We start from the raw sequence: 17492 nt of genomic DNA, 5'->3' as shown, positions 1-17492 counted from the left end.
GTTGAGCAATTGACAGAATTGAGCATAGTTATGAGAATATCTAGGCATGATCATGTATATAGGCATCACGTCCGTGACAAGTAGACCGAAACGATTCTGCATCTACTACTATTACTCCACTCATCGACCGCTATCCAGCATGCATCTAGAGTATTAAGTTAAAAACAGAGTAACGCCTTAAGCAAGATGACATGATGTAGAGAGATAAATTCATGCAATATGAAATAAACCCCATCTTGTTATCCTCGATGGCAACGATGCAATATGTGCCTTGCTGCCCCTTCTGTCACTGGGTAAGGACACCGCAAGATCAAACCCAAAGCTAAGCACCTCTCCCGTGGCAAGAACTACCAATCTAGTTGTCCAAACCAAACGGTTAATTTGAAGAGACTTGCAAAGATAACCAATCATACATAAAAGAATTTAGAGAAGATTCAAATATTATTCATAGATAGACTTGATCATAAACCCACATTTCATCGGTCTCAACAAACACACCGCAAAAAGAAGATTACATCGAATAGATCTCCACAAGAGAGGGGGAGAACTTTGTATTAAGATTCAAATAGAGAGAAGAAGCCATCTAGCTACTAACTATGGACCCGAAGGTCTGAGGTAAACTACTCACACTTCATCGGAGGGGCTAGGATGATGTAGAAGCCCTCCGTGATGACGGCCCTCTTCCGGTGGAGCTCCGGAATAGGACCCAAGATGGGATCTCGTGGATACAGAAAGTTGCGGCGGTGGAATTAGGTTTTTGGCTCCTGTTCTGATTGTTTGGGGGTACGTGTGTATATATAGGAGGAAGAAGTACGCCGGAGGAGCAATGAGGGGCCCACGAGGCAGGGGGGGCGCGCCCCTAGGGGGGTGCCCCCCACCCTCGTGACTGCCTCTTTTGTTCCTTGGAGCAGGGTCCAAGTCTCCTGGATCACGTTCGGTGAGAAAATCACGTTCCCGAAGATTTTATTCCATTTGGACTCCGTTTAATATTCCGTTTCTTCGAAACACTGAAATAGGCAAAAAACAGCAATTCTGGGTTGGGCCTCCGGTTAATAGGTTAGTCCCAAAAATAATATAAAAGTGGAAAATAAAGTCCAATATAGTCCAAAACAATAGATAATATAGCATGGAGCAATCAAAAATTATAGATACGTTGGAGACGTATCACGAAGCGGGGCAGACGTGCAGCAAGCGCGACACCGTGGGGGGCTGATGTGTCTTGAGGGTCTGTAGACGCTGGTGATCAAAAGGGCCAAGTATAGAGTCTGATCGAGGGGGCAAAGTAGGGTAAGCAAACTTGGTGTAATGATGAATGAAGCGACTATAGTGAGGAACGGCCGGTTCGAGCTGGTCAAAGAGAAAGAGCCGAAACCCTAAAAAATCTAGGGACCCATGTTTGAGGATTTGAATTTTGATGGAGCGAGAGAAGATGCCAGACTTGAAAATATGCTCATGAACTTTGGCTGCTAGAAAATCTTGTTTGACCAAAAAACAGTGGTTTAGGGCAGACTCTACTAGTAGTTCATTAGGTCTAACAGTAATTGGTAAGAAGGTAATCCAAAACAGGTGCATGTGTTGAGTGTAGAGTGCGTGTGGTGTAAGCTGTCAAGAGTGAATAACATTAAGCATACGGTAAAAGAAGCTTATACCAGGCCATTGACGACGCTCCTTGGGTAGATCAATAGTTGTAGACGCAGGTGGCAGCAGTGCAGGATCGACCGCCTTCGGCGAAGGAGACGCGATTCCAGCAGACGACGGCAAGGCAATCCCAGGTGGCGAGCATGCAGCACCCATCAAAGGCAAAGGCCAAGGGAAGCGGATGAGAATGCCTAGTTTGCGGAAGTCGCCCATGGAGGCGATGAGCGTGGCAGCGTCAGGCGAGGCAACAGTGAAAGAGAAGCAGGAGTCTCCGTCATCCGTGACGTTGAAATGGTGGTGGACGCCGCCGAAGAGGCAAGCGAGGATGTGACCCACCGTAGTGGCATGTAGGGCGAAAGGGAACTGGATGACTCGCGCGTACATGTGGCATCCATGCGGCTGATTTGGTGGACGCAAGGAAACGAGCGATCAACATTGTGCCCAAGCTACACTTTTGAACTGAAGTCCCAGATCCTCGGGGATTTGGAGCAGTTGTGCCAGCAACATGCATGTCGCAGCATGGAGTGGTGGAGGTGGGAGCAGGGGCAGGGTTCTCGCGAAAGAGAAAGAGTAGTTGTGGTGACGAATTGTGGTTTGGGCGAGGATGAGCTCTGCAACACGTGAGGAAGCAACATGGAAGCGATAAACTAAGGGAGAGCATTGGGCAACGAAGAAGTGAGCAGCGGAACCACCCAGGGCGGCCTGAAGCAGAGCGACGACGACTGTGGCATCAAGGTGGCGGTTGGAGTAGGTGAAAACGATATAGAGTGGTGAGGCAAGGTGGAGGGCTGGGGTGGTGATGTCGAGGCGGAGGTAGTAATAACAATCATCCTCGAACTCCAGTCCCATGGCATTGCCGCAGCCCAGGAAGTAGCGGACCACAACCTGCCCGACTTTGACATAAGGCGGGTGATACGTCTCCGTTGTATCTACTTTTACAAACACTTTTGCCCTTGTTTTGGACTCTAACTTGCATGATTTGAATGGAACTAATCCGGACTAACGCTGTTTTCAGCAGAATTGCCATGGTATTATTTTTGTGCAGAAATAAAAGTTCTCGAAATGACCTGAAAATCAACGGAGAATTATTTTTGGAATATATAAAAAATACAGGAAGAAAGATCCACGTCAGGGGGGCACCACCTGTCCACGAGGGTGGGGGCGCGCCCTACCCCCCCTGGGCGCGCCCCTGCCTTATGGGCCCCCTGACACTCCACCAACCTCAACCTTGACTCCATATATTCACTTTCGGGGAGAAAAAAATCAAAGAGAAGGATCCATCGCGTTTTACGATACGGAGCCGCCGCCAAGCCCTAAACTCTCTTGAGAGGGCTGATCTGGAGTCCGTTCGGGGCTTCAGAGAGGGGAATCCGTCACCATCGTCATTGAGGGAGTCCTGGATTAGGGGGTATCCGGACAGCCGGATTATATCCTTTGACCGGACTGTTGCACTATGAAGATACAAGATTGAAGACTTTGTCTCGTGTCCGGATGGGACTCTACTTGGCGTGGAAGGCAAGCTAGGCAATATGGATATGTATATCTCCTCCTTTGTAACCGACCTTGTGTAACCCTAGCCCCCTCTGGTGTCTATATAAACCGGAGGGTTTTAGTCTGTAGGACAACATACAATCATACCATAGGCTAGCTTCTAGGGTTTAGCCTCTCTGATCTCGTGGTAGATCTACTCTTGTACTACCCATATCATCAATATTAATCAAGCAGGACGTAGGGTTTTACCTCCATCAAGAGGGCCCGAACCTGGGTAAAACTTCGTGTCCCCTGCCTCCTGTTACCATCCGCCTAGACGCACAGTTCGGGACCCCCTACCCGAGATCCGCCGGTTTTGACACCGACATTGGTGCTTTCATTGAGAGTTCCACTGTGCCGTCGCCAGAAGGAAGGATGTCTCGCCTCGTCTTTAAAGACGGTACTACTGTTGGGGGAGCTTTGGCTGTCGACCAAACTCTCCGGCTAGGCGGTTTCGTCATGACCGCCTGTTCGGCCGCCGCGCCAACGATGACTTCTCGGGTCATCGAAAACAGCCTCCACGTCAAATCGGCACTCGCCGAACAGATGGATCCAATGGAGCTCGCCTCCTTAAACGAGCTCTTGGATCGCATCAACGCCTTGGGAGTCGCTACGGACTATGATCGAATTGGGCTTAAACCCGATCAAAGGGAGATTAACTCTCCACCGGTCACCCATCATATTGCAGTGGTGGAGGAACAATGCGGCGACCTTCCCTCTATCTTGAGGACCAACTATGTCCGGATTCCCGAGCTCTCCGAGCCGGACGCCCGTTCGCGGGAGGACAACATCCAATCCCTAAAGTTAGAGTCAGGCAGCGGGCCAGGATTATCGGGTAACACCCCAGAACCGGAACTTCCAAAATTGGAAACTCCTCGGCCCCTGGATCCTAGATTAGGTAAGGGTTCGGATTCAATTCCACCCACCCACCCAAACATAAGCGATCTTTCCCACATCAGGCAAGAGCCCCAGGAAACAGTACATTACTATTGGGCCAGATTCCTCCTTGCGATGAACAAGGTTAAGGACTATCGCGAGGAAGATGCAATCCTATTTTTCTGCAATAATTGCACGGACAAGGGAATCCTTAATGCCATAAATCGCCATGAGATAACACGCTTCACTGACTTGGCGTCCATAGTGCGAAAGTACTGTGCGATGGAAAGTGCCTAGAAAACCGAAACAAACTTTTGGGATAATCCGGCCCTGAATACAAACCCAGTCCGAAATAAAAGGGTGCATCGTCAAAATACACCCGGGTCAACTACCAAAAAGCAAAAACCATCTACAGGGCATGGAACCGTACTGGAGGGATGGCTCAACGGACCCTGCAAAATTCATAGTACAGCGGATACAATACCAACGCACAGCCTTAGAGCATGTTGGATACTTCGGCAGGTGGCCAAAAGTGGTGAGGATCTTATTCTCCCAAATACCACAGAGCACCATCCCGTGGATAACAATACGGTGTTAATAGTCTTCGAGACCTTCGCGTTAAATAATAGGCGCAAGAGAATACTCCGCAGCATGGCCGAAATCTGCCACGTAGCAGCAATAAATCCATGGAGCGACACGGCTATTACCTTCAATGCCAGTGATGAACCTAAATTCCGAACAGCCCGAGCACCAGCCGCACTGGTCCTCAGTCCAATTGTGGACGGCTTTCGACTCACCAAAGTACTCATGGACGGCGGCAGCGGATTAAACCTCATTTATGAGGAAACTCTTCAAAAGATGGAAATAGACTGGAACCACATTAAGCAAAGTAGCACAACCTTTAGAGGAATCATCCCCAGTCGGGAAGCACGCTATGCTGGGAAAATCACACTAGATGTGGTATTCGGCACGCCGGATAATTACAGGTCCGAAGAAATTACATTCCAAGTGGCCCCATTCAGAAGTGGTTATCACGCTCTTTTAGGAAGGGAGGCGTTCACAATCTTCCAAGCCGTACCCCATTACGGGTACATGAAGCTCAAAATGCCCCGGCCCAATGGAATCATCACTCTCGTCAGCGATCCGGACACAGCACTCCACGCCGAAAACAAAACAGCCACATTGGCCCTCGAGGCATTATCCGAAGCCCTCTCGGCTGAGGAATTAACCACGCTACGCTCCACAGTGGACAGGGACGACGTGATACTCGACAAGAGATCCAAGTCCACCTCTTTTAAACCAGCGAATGAAATTGTCAAATTCCAAGTTCACCCAATGGACCTTACAAAAATAGCCTCCATCGGGGCACAGTTAAACCCCGTTGTGGACGCCGCACTATGAGAGTTCCTGTGCGAGAACTGGGACATATTGGCCTGGCATCCCTCAGACATGCCAGGAATCCCATGCAGGCTGGCCGAGCATAGCCTCAATATCCTAAAGGGATTCAAGCCGGTCAAGCAAGCTTTTCGGCGTTTCTCCGAACCTAAGATACAGGCCATGGGAGAGGAACTAGCCAAGTTATTGGAGGCCGGATTCATCAGAGAAATAAAACACCCGGACTGGCTAGCAAACCTGGTGATGGTACCAAAGAAGGACAAACCCTGGCGCCTTTGTGTCGATTTCAAAGACCTCAATAAAGCTTGCCCAAAGGATCCCTTCCCCCTCCCACGCATTGATCAAATCATTGATGCTACCGCAGGACACGAGTCATTGTGTTTCCTCCATGCATACTCCGGTTACCACCAAATCAAGATGGCGGAGTCCGACCAAGCCGCAACGGCATTCATCACACCATACGGTCCCTTCTATTTTAACACAATGCCTTCTGGGCTCAAGAACGCCGGCACAACATATCAGCGCATGATTCAGACATGTCTGGAGAAACAAATCGGCAAAACTGTAGAGGCATACGTAGACGATGTGATCGTTAAAACCAAACACGTCGACTCTTTGATAGACGACTTGAGGCTCACATTCGACAACCTCTGAACATACGACATCAAGCTCAATCCGGAAAAATGTGTTTTCGGCGTACCAGCCGGAAAGCTCCTGGGTTTCATTGTCTCCAGCAGAGGTATTGAAGCTAACCCGGCCAAAATCCGAGCTTTGTCACAGTTGGCTACCCCAACAGACCTCAAACAAATCCAGAAGTTAACTGGATGTGTGGCGGCTCTAAGCCGCTTTATCTCCCGCTTAGGAGAAAAGGCTTTACCCCTTTATCGCCTCCTTCGGAGCACCGAACACTTCGAGTGGACGGACGCTGCCACAGCCGGATTGGAAGAAATAAATGCCATTTTGGCAACCAACCCAATCCTGGCCGCGCCAAACATTGGCGAACCAATGCTGTTGTACATTGCGGCAACTCATCAAGTTGTAAGCGCAGTGCTCGTCGACGAACGAGAAGCTATCGGACATAAATTCCCTCTTCAAAAGTCGGTATACTATGTATCCAATGTCCTCACTCCATGCAAATCATGGTACCCACATTATCAAAAGATAGCCTATGCGGTATTCATGGCGTCCCGGAAGCTACGACACTACTTTCAAGAGTGTTTGATTAAAGTAGCCTTGGAAGTGCCACTTAATGATATTATAAACAATCGCGATGCTACGGGCTGGATTGCAAAATGGGCCATTGAGCTCCTCCCGTTCGACATAACATACAAACCTCGACGAGCCATTAAGTCGCAAGTATTGGCCGACTTCATCGCCGAATGGACGGAGGCCGAACTCCCTAAAGAGTACGGCGCATACTCCAACTGGATCATGCACTTCGACGGTTCTAAAATGCTGGTCGGTCTAGGGGCTGGCGTTGTCCTGACGTCCCCAACCAGAGATACCGTTCAATACGTTCTGCAAATATTATATACAGACTCCAACAATGCAGCCGAATACGAAGCTCTGTTGCATGGTCTTTGGATGGCAGTCTCCATGGGCATTCAACGCCTGGAGGTGCGTGGGGATTCAAACCTCGCAATATCCCAAATAAATGGAGACTTTGACGCCAAGGATCCGAAAATGGCGGCCTATCGAAACGCCATCCTAAAAATGTCAGCTCGGTTCGAGGGGCTCGAATTTCACCATGTGGCTCGGGAAAACAATCAAGCGGCGGATATCCTCGCCCGCATCAGCGCAAAACGTGATGCGGTCCCCCCCAACATATTTCTGGAAAGGCTGTTCAAGCCATCCGTAGTATGGGAAGGGGACACCGGTAACAATAGTCCGGACCCGGCCAAAATGCCCGATACCAAATACTATGACACAATCGGAGGCTCTGCCACCGAAATAACACCTTCAGCCCATGTAATAATGGCCATCATTGCCCCGTGGCTTAGGGGGTATCCGGACAGCCAGATTTTATCCTTTGGTCGGACTATTGGGCTATGAAGATACAAGATTGAAGACTTCGTCTCGTGTCCGGCTGGGACTCTACTTGACGTGGAAGGCAAGCTAGGCAATACGGATATGTATATCTCCTCCTTTGTAACCGACCTTGTGTAACCCTAGCCCCCTCTGGTGTCTATATAAACCGGAGGGTTTTAGTCCGTAGGACAACATACAATCATACCATAGGCTAGCTTCTAGGGTTTAGCCTCTCTGATCTCGTGGTAGATCTACTCTTGTACTACCCATATCATCAATATTAATCAAGCAGGATGTAGGGTTTTACCTCCATAAAGAGGGCCCGAACCTGGGTAAAACTTCGTGTCCCCTGCCTCCTGTTACCATCCGCCTAGACGCACAGTTCGGGACCCCCTACCCGAGATCCGCCGGTTTTGACACCGACAGTCATCATCAACCTTCCTCCATCACCAATTTCATGATGCTCACCGCCGTGTGTGAGTAATTCCATCGTAGGCTTGTTGGACGGTGATGGGTTGGATGAGATTTATCATGTAATCGAGTTAGTTTTGTTAGGGTTTGATCCCTAGTATCCACTATGTTTTGAGATTGATGTTGCTATGACTTTGCTATGCTTAATGCTTGTCACTAGGGCCCGAGTGCCATGATTTCAGATCTGAACCTATTATGTTTTCATCAATATATGAGAGTTCTTGATCCTATCTTGCAAGTCTATAGTCACCTACTATGTGTTATGATCAGGCAACCCCGAAGTGACAATAATCAAGACCACTCCCGGTGAGGACCGTAGTTTGAGGAGTTCATGTATTCACTATGTGTTAATGCTTTGGTCCGGTACTCTATTAAAAGGAGGCCTTAATATTCCTTAGTTTCCAATAGGTCCCTGCTGCCACGGGAGGGTACGACAAAAGATGTCATGCAAGTTCTTTTCCATAAGCATGTATGACTATATTCGGAATACATGCCTACATTACATTGAACTGGAGCTAGTTCTGTGTCACCCTAGGTTATAACTGTTACATGATCGATCGCATCCGGCATAATTCACCATCACTGATCCATTGCCTACGAGCTTTTTCATATATCGTTCTTCGCTTATTTACTTTTCCGTTTCTACTGTTACAATCACTATAAAACCCAAAAATATTACTTTTGCTACTGTTACTTTTGCTATCGTTACCACTACTATCATATTACTTTGCTACCAAATACTTTGCTGCAGATATTAAGTTTCCAGGTGTGGTTGAATTGACAACTCAGCTGCTAATACTTGAGAATATTCTTTGGCTCCCCTTGTGTCGAATCAATAAATTTGGGTTGAATACTCTACCCTCGAAAACTGTTGCGATCCCCTATACTTGTGGGTTATCAAGAACATTTTCTGGCGCCGTTGCCGGGGAGCATAGCTCTATTCTTTGAGTCACTTGGGATTTATATCTGCTTATCATTATGAAGAACTTGAAAGATCAAAGAACCAAGATTTTTCCCTCAACTACGAGGGGAGGTAAGGAACTGCCATCTAGCTCTGCACTTGATTCACCTTCTGTTTTGAGTAAGCTTGCAAAACCTGAACCTGCTTCTGCTATTAATTCCGATATGTCACATGTTATTGATGCTGCCACTTCTACTATGCATCATACTTATGATGAAACTACTTCTATGCTTGATACTACTGTGCCACTTGGTGAATTTCTTGATGAACAACTTGCTAGGGCTAGAGAAAATGAAATTATTGAAACTAATAATATTGATGAAAGTGATGATGAAGATTCTCCCCCTAGATATGAATTGCCTGTTGTTCTTGAGGGTTATGTTATGGATGACGAAACTGCTAGAGACTTTCTTGCCTGCAATGATAGGAGTGGTCTTAAGAAACTATTAGTTAAGCTGAAACAAAAAACTCTAAATGCTAGAATGAAATATGATCCTGCTTATGCTACTTCACCTATCTTTATTACTTATAAGGATTATGATTTCTCTATTGATCCTGAGATAATTATTTTGGTTGAATCTGATCCTTTCTATGGCTATGAATCTGAAACTATTGTGGCACATCTTACTAAATTAAATGATATAGCCACCCTGTTCACTAATGATGAGAAAACTCGCTACTACTATATCCTTAAAATATTTCCGTTGTCATTAAAGGGTGATGCTAAGATATGGTTTAGTTCTCTTGATCCTGGTTGTGTGCGTAGTCCCCATGATATGATTTACTACTTCTCTGTTAAATATTTCCCCGCTCATAAGAAACAAGTTGCTTTAAGGGAGATATATAATTTTGCACAAATTGAAGAAGAGAGTCTCCCACAAGCTTGGGGGAGGCTTCTCCAATTACTTAATGCTTTACCTGATCATCCTCTCAAGAAGAATGAAATACTTGATATCTTTTATAATGGACTAACCGATGCTTCTAGAGATTACCTGGATAGTTGTGCTGGCTGTGTTTTCAGGGAAAGAACTGTTGATGAAGCTGAAATTCTATTGAATAATATGTTGACTAATGAAAATAATTGGACACTTCCTGAACCAACTCCTGAGCCGACTCCGAAGAAAAGGAGTATTCTATTTCTCAGTCCTGAAGATATGCAAGAGACAAAGAAATCTATGAAAGAAAAAGGTATTAAAGCTGAAGATGTTAAGAATTTACCTCCTATTGAAGAAATACATGGTCTTAATCTACTGCCTGTTGAAGAAATACATGGTCTTAATTCATCACCTATTGAAGAAACACATGGTCTCGATAACCCAACACAGGTAGTAAAGGTAAACTCTCTCTATAGATATGATAAAGCTTAAATCCCTCCTGCTAAGTTTGCTAGCCAATGTTTGGATGAATTTGATAACTTTATGGTTAAGCAAGAAGATTTTAATGCTTATGTTGGTAGACAATTGAAACATAATGCTTATATGATTGAACACTTGAGTGATTATATGGCTAGTATTAAAGGTGAACTTAAACTTATTAGTAAACATGCTTCTATGGTTACCACTCAAGTAGAACAAGTACTTAAAGCTCAGAATGATTTGCTCAATGAATTGAATAGTAAAAATAATGACTTTGTTGTTAGAGTTGCAACTAGAGGAGGTAAAGTGACTCAGGAACCTTTGTATCATGAGGGCCACCCTAAGAGAATTGAGCAAGATTCTCAGAGAGCTAATGTAGATGCACCTAGTCCTTCTAAAAGGAAGAAAAAGAAAAATGATAGGACTTTGCATGCTTCTAGTGAACCTGTTGTAAACACACCTGAGAATCCCAATCATATTTATATTTCTGATGCTGAGACACAATCTGGTAATGAACATGAACCTATTGATAATGTTAATAATGATGTTCATGTTGATGCTCAACCTAGTAATGACAATGATATAGAGATTGAACCTGCTGTTGATCTTGATAACCCACAATCAAAGAATCAACGTTATGATTAGAGAGACTTTCTTGCTAGGAAGAACGGTAAAGAAAGAGAACCATGGGTTCAGAAACCCATGCCCTTTCCTCCTAAACCATCCAAGAAAAAGGATGATGAGGATTTTGAGTGCTTTGCTGAAATGGTTAGACCTATCTTTTTGCATATGCGTTTGACTGATATGCTTAAAATGAATCCTTATGCTAAATACATGAAAGATATTGTTACTAATAAAAGAAAAATACTAGAAGCTGAAATTTCCACCATGCTTGCTAATTATACTTTTAAGGGTGGAATACCAAAGAAACTAGGAGATCCAGGAGTACCAACTATACCATGCTCCATTAAAAGAAACTATGTTAAAACTGCTTTATGTGATCTTGGAGCCGGTGTTAGTGTTATGCCTCTCTCTTTATATCGTAGACTTGATTTGAATAAGTTGACACCTACTGAAATATCTTTGCAAGTGGCTGATAAATCAACTGCTATACCTGTCGGTATTTGTGAGGATGTGCCTGTTGTGGTTGCAAACGTTACTATTTTAACGGACTTTGTTATTCTTGATATTCCCGAGGACGATAGTATGTCTATTATTCGTGGAAGGCCATTTTTGAATACTACAGGGGTTGTTATTGATTGCACCAAAGGCAATGTCACTTTTCATGTTAATGGTAATGAGCATACGGTACACTTTCCGAGGAAACAACCTCAAGTCCACAGTATCAATTCTATTGGAAAAATTTCAACAATTACTATTGGAGGTTTTGAATTTCCTCTTCCTACTGTCAAAAAGAAATATGATATTCTTATCGTTGGGGATGTGCATATCCCCGTTGAGGTAACCTAGTGTTATTCGAAATTTCTCCGGCTTCATGCGATTCGGAATGAGTTTGTTAACAAGACCTGATCAACCTTGTTAGTGGATTCCTTTTGATGAGCATGATATGGATGAATTTAGAAAACACAACTCTCTGTACCCTCTTTTTACTTTCTGTTATTTATATTAAATAAAGCAAAAATAGTAATTTATGTTTGTTTTCTGAATTATCAATGCAATAAAAAATACCCCAAAAATAGAAGTTCTCCAAATGCCCTGAAAATTAAATATGATTTTTTCTAGAATATTTGAGAATATCTGACACTGAAAACACAGCAGGGGGAGCAAGCACCTGGCCACGAGGGTCCAGGGCGTGCCCACCCCCCTGGGTGCGCCCCCTGCCTCGTGGGCCCATGGTGGCTCCCCTCCACTTATTCCAGCTACCACACACTCCTTCTTCCTTCCAAAAAAATCACTAGCCAGCTCAAACCCGAGTCCAAGCTCATCTTGATACCATTTTCGATCTCCTTGCTCAAAGCTCCATTCACAAAGCTGCTTTGGGGGATTGCTCTTTGGTATGTGACTCCTACAATGGTCCAATTAGTTTTTGTTCTAGTGCTTTATTCATTGCAAATTTTTATTGCTTAGGTGACCCTGTTCTTGAGCTTGCATGTCAAATTTATATGGTCAAAAGTAGTTTTAATGCATGGTATTGCCTCTAGGCACTTGTAGGAGTAGTTGCTATCAATTTTGTTGTGTTTGGTTCACTTTTATTTTGAAGTTACTAAAAATTTCAGAAATTTTTCAGAGGAGAAATATGTTTAGGAAAATGTACCAAGGTGGTTCTTCAAGGAAGCAAGGACCCAGACTCGCAATACATGATCCGGACGAGGAACCACCAAGGGATGCTCAAGTGCGGCCCTGTGAATGGCCGTCAGAGGACTTCATGGTTCGAGCGGGAATCAAGGAGGAATTTGAAGCTTATGTGAGTAATGCTGATCTTGAGAGCTTCGAGGCAGATAAGTGTCGTCAATACCTCTATTTAACTGATTCATTTGTGAGAAGGTTTAAATTTTCATCATCACGCAATTCTCAAACCATCATGTTTGACCTTTATGATAAATCTTATACCATGGACTTAGAAGATTTTAACACTGCTTGTAAACTCCCACAGTGGGGTGATGTTAGTGAACCTCGCAAGTCTGAATTTAGAGATTTTCTTGATAGTATAATTGTGGGGGAATCTAGGGATGTGACACAAGCTACCATAGGGAGCATTCATTTTCCTGCTATACATTATTTTTCTCTCTTCATGGGTAGATGCATTAGTGGTAAAGATGAAGCATGTCATATGTGTGTGCCTGATCTTAGCGTTCTCAGAAGCGCTGTTTTAGGAGATAAACAATACAACTTGGGGGCTATCGTTGCACGTAGGTTGCATAATAATCGTATTCATGGAGATTTCTTTGGTGGAATTTATGCAACTCATATAGCTAACGTTCTTGAGATACCCATACGTGGACATGATATTGAGTTGCCTCCTTCTTATCTAGATTATGATGCCATGGTTCATCATCAGTTTGTTGAGAGGAACAATCAGTTCCTCCAGTACTGACTAATCTTTGACAGACGATGCACCTATCACGTCGCTCTCCCTGCTCCTACTTTCTTTGACTTTCAGGCAAAGGGGAGATATGTTATAACCAGGGAGGAGGCGACCGAGTACGAGAGGAGGGCGGAGAAGGCTCGCCTCCAAGCTGCAGCTCATCAGGCAATTGCCGCTGCATCTCAGTACGACCCCAGCTATAACTTTGGATATCCGCCAGGCCAGCTGTGGCCATAGACCAACTTAGTCCAAAAGCCTAAGCTTGGGGGAGTACGTATTTCTCACCGACATTACATTTATGTTCACACACCCATGCTAGTTGTCGGTGCTCATACTTTTTTATTGTAATATCCATGCTAGTTTATTTCTATTCTTATGCTTTCTTCTTGTGTGTTTGATAAACCTTAAGAAAAACCAAAAAAATAGTTCTAGCTTTTAGTTAGTTTACTTTCCATGCCTGTAGTAGTAATTAAAAAGAAAACCCAAAAAGATTTCTTGTTCTTCTTTTGCTTGTTGGGAGCTTTCCCGTGTATCTAGTTTTGTTTCTTTTCTATTTTTTTTGGGGGGGGGGGGTCGAGAGGAGAAGACCATGATTAAAATGTTAAGTGGATCTTATATGCATTATTTTTGATCTAACAAAGAGCTCATATTACCTTGTCTTCTCTCTTGAATTGAATGCTTGCAGATTCCAGCTTAGTCCAATGCACGTGCACTATTATTATTATCCACACTATCCGGTCATGCGAGTGAAAGGCAATAATGATGATTATATGATGAACTTATTGAGATGAGAAAAGCTGGTATGAACTCGACCTCTCTTGTTTTTGTAAATATGATTAGTCCATCGTTCCTGATTTAGCCTATTATGAATAAACATGTTTGCAATGACAATTAGATATTGTAGTTGCTTATGCCATGCTTAATTAGCTAGGAGCTTATAATGGTTTACCTTGCGTGCCAACGTGCTATTAAAATGGTTGTGATGTGGTATGATAGGGTGGTATCCTCTTTTGAACGATTTGAGTGGCTTGACTTGGCACATGTTCACGCATGTAGTTGAAACAAAATCAACATAGCCTCTACGATAGTTATGTTCATGGTGCATTATATCCTACTCATGCTTGCATTCGGTGTTGATTAATTTTAATGCATGTTCATGACTATTGTCGCTCTCTAGCTGGTCGCTTCCCAGTCTTTTTCTAGCCTTCACCTGTACTAAGCAGGAATACTGCTTGTGCATCCAATTCCATAAACCCCAAAATCGTTCCATATGAGTCCACCATACCTACCTATATATGGTATCTACCTGTCGTTCCAAGTAAATTTGTATGTGCCAAACTCTAAACCTTCAAATAAACATTCTGTTCTGTATGCTCGAATAGCTCATGTATCAACTAGGGTTGTCTGTATCTTCCATGCTAGGCGGGTTATTATCAAGAGGAGTGGACTCCGCTCCTCACTCACGAGAAAATGGCTAGTCACTGGGATGCCCGGTCCCATGCTTTATGCAAATCAAATCAAAATAACTGCAAACAAAACTCCCCTGGGACTCTTGTTAGTTGGGGGCACTTGTTGTTTCGAGCAAGCCATGGATTGATGCTTGTTGGTGGAGGGGGAGTGTAAACTTCACCATTCTATTTGGGAACCACCTATAATGTGTGTAGCATGGACGATATCGAGATCTCTCAGTTGTTATGTTGACAATGAAAGTATACCGCTCAAAATATTATTCATATCTATTTCAAAACTGAGCTCCGGCACCTCTGCAAATCCCTACTTCCCTCTGCGAAGGGCCTATCTATTTAATTTTATGTTGAGTCATCATCCTCATTAAAAAGCACAAGTTGGAGAGCACCGCTAGCATTTGCATACATTACTGTTAGTTTACATTCAGTATGACTTGACTGGATCTCTTTTGCCATGAATTACAATGTCTAGTCAGTCCTTGATCTTTAAAGGTGCTCTGCATTTATCTTTTGCGGTCTCAGAAAGGGCTAGCGAGATACCATCTTGTCATATCATATCATGATTGTTTTGAGAAAGTGGTTTCATCCGAGATTTTTATTATTGATCGCTAGTTGATTATGCCATTGATATGAGTAAACATGAGACCTAAATGTTATTATGAATATGGTTAGTTCATAATCTTTGCTGAAAACTTGAATACTGGCTTTACATATTTACAACAACAAGAGCAAACAGAGTTTGTAAAAGTTTTTCTTTATCACTTTTAGTTTATCAACTGAATTGCTTGAGGACAAGCAAAGCTTTAAGGCTGGGGGAGTTGATACGTCTCTATCATATCTACTTTTCCAAACACTTTTGCCCTTGTTTGGGACTCTAACTTGCATGATTTGAATGGAACTAACCTGGACTGACGCTGTTCTCAGCAGAATTGCCATGGTGTTATTTTTGTGCAAAAATAAAAGTTCTCGGAATGACCTGAAAATCAATGGAGAATTATTTTTGGAATATATAAAAAATACTGGAAGAAAGATCCACGTCAGGGGGGCCACCACTTGTCCACGAGGGTGGGGGCGCGCCCTACCCCCTGGGCACGTGCCTCTGCCTCGTGGGCCCCCTGACACTCCACCGACCTCAACCTTGACTCCATATATTCACTTTCGGGGAGAAAAAAATCAAAGAGAAGGATTCATCATGTTTTACGATACGGAGCCGCCGCCAAGCCCTAAACTCTCTCGGGAGGGCTGATCTGGAGTCCGTTCGGGGCTCCGGAGAGGGGAATCCGTCGCCATCGTCATCATCAACCTTCCTCCATCACCAATTTCATGATGCTCACTGCCGTGTGTGAGTAATTCCATCATAGGCTTGCTGGACGGTGATGGGTTGGATGAGATTTATCATGTAATCGAGTTAGTTTTGTTAGGGTTTGATCCCTAGTATCCACTATGTTCTGAGATTGATGTTGCTATGACTTTGCTATGCTTAATGCTTGTCACTAGGGCCCGAGTGCCATGATTTCAGATCTGAACCTATTATGTTTTCATCAATATATGGGAGTACTTGATCCTATCTTTCAAGTCTATAGTCACCTACTATGTGTTATGATCCGGCAACCCCGAAGTGACAATAATCAAGACCACTCCCGGTGATGACCGTAGTTTAAGGAGTTCATGTATTCACTATGTGTTAATGCTTTGGTCCGGTACTCTATTAAAAGGAGGCCTTAATATCCCTTAGTTTCCAATAGGATCCCGCTGCCACGGGAGGGTAGGACAAAAGATGTCATACAAGTTCTTTTCCATAAGCACGTACGACTATATTCGAAATACATGCCTACGTTACATTGATGAACTGGAGCTAGTTCTATGTCACCCTAGGTTATGACTGTTACATGATCAATCGCATGCAGCATAATTCTCCATCACCGATCCATTGCCTATGAACTTTTCCATATATTATTCTACGCTTATTTACTTTTCCGTTGCTACTGTTGCAATCACTATAAAACCCAAAAATATTACTTTTGCTACCATTACCACTACTATCATATTACTTTGCTACCAAATACTTTGCTGCAGATATTAAGTTTCCAAGTGTGGTTGAATTGACAACTCAACTGCTAATACTTGAGAATATTCTTTGGCTCCCCTTGTGTCGAATCAATAAATTTGGGTTAAATACTCTACCCTCGAAAAATGTTGTGATCCCCTATACTTGTGGGTTATCAGCGGGTCAAAGAATGGCGAGGGTGGAGGAGCCACAGAGGGAAGGAGCTCATCTAGAGGACTGGTGGCTAGTGTTAGCTTAGGCGAGGGGGCGGCCAGGGGGGAGGGGTTCGTGGCTGGGGCTTGGCCGGAGGCCGGCGAGGAGTAGGCGGGAGCGGGAGCGTGGAGAGTCATGTGAGCTCTCTTTCGTGGATGCATGATTCCTGACCATACGTGAAAGTTCAACCATCCGTCTTTTATATTAATATGTGTTTTCCTTACATTGTGTTGTACTCCCTCCGTTCTGAATTACTTGTTGCACGTATGGATGTATCTAGATGTATTTTAGTTCTAGATACATCCATTTCTGCAACGAGTAATTTGGAACGGAGGGAGTATATGAAAGAAGCAACGCCACATGATTATAAACAATGTTGTTAATATGGCAGGATGGTTACTACTCCCTTTGTTTCTAAATATACGACCTTTTAGATATTTCAATGTGGCCTACATACGGATATATA

General features: G+C 44.0%; 1 pseudogene; it reads right to left on the bottom strand.

The window, feature by feature from the left end:
- Positions 1-1605: 1605 nt before the first annotated feature.
- LOC125507516 lies at positions 1606-17163 on the bottom strand (annotated as a pseudogene).
- Between the last annotated feature and the right edge of the window lie 329 nt (positions 17164-17492).

Source organism: Triticum urartu, chromosome 5, assembly GCF_003073215.2.
Source record: "Triticum urartu cultivar G1812 chromosome 5, Tu2.1, whole genome shotgun sequence".
NCBI lineage: Eukaryota > Viridiplantae > Streptophyta > Magnoliopsida > Poales > Poaceae > Triticum > Triticum urartu.
The sequence above is the reverse complement of the archived record's forward strand: the minus strand, read 5'-3'. Positions and strand labels throughout refer to the sequence as shown.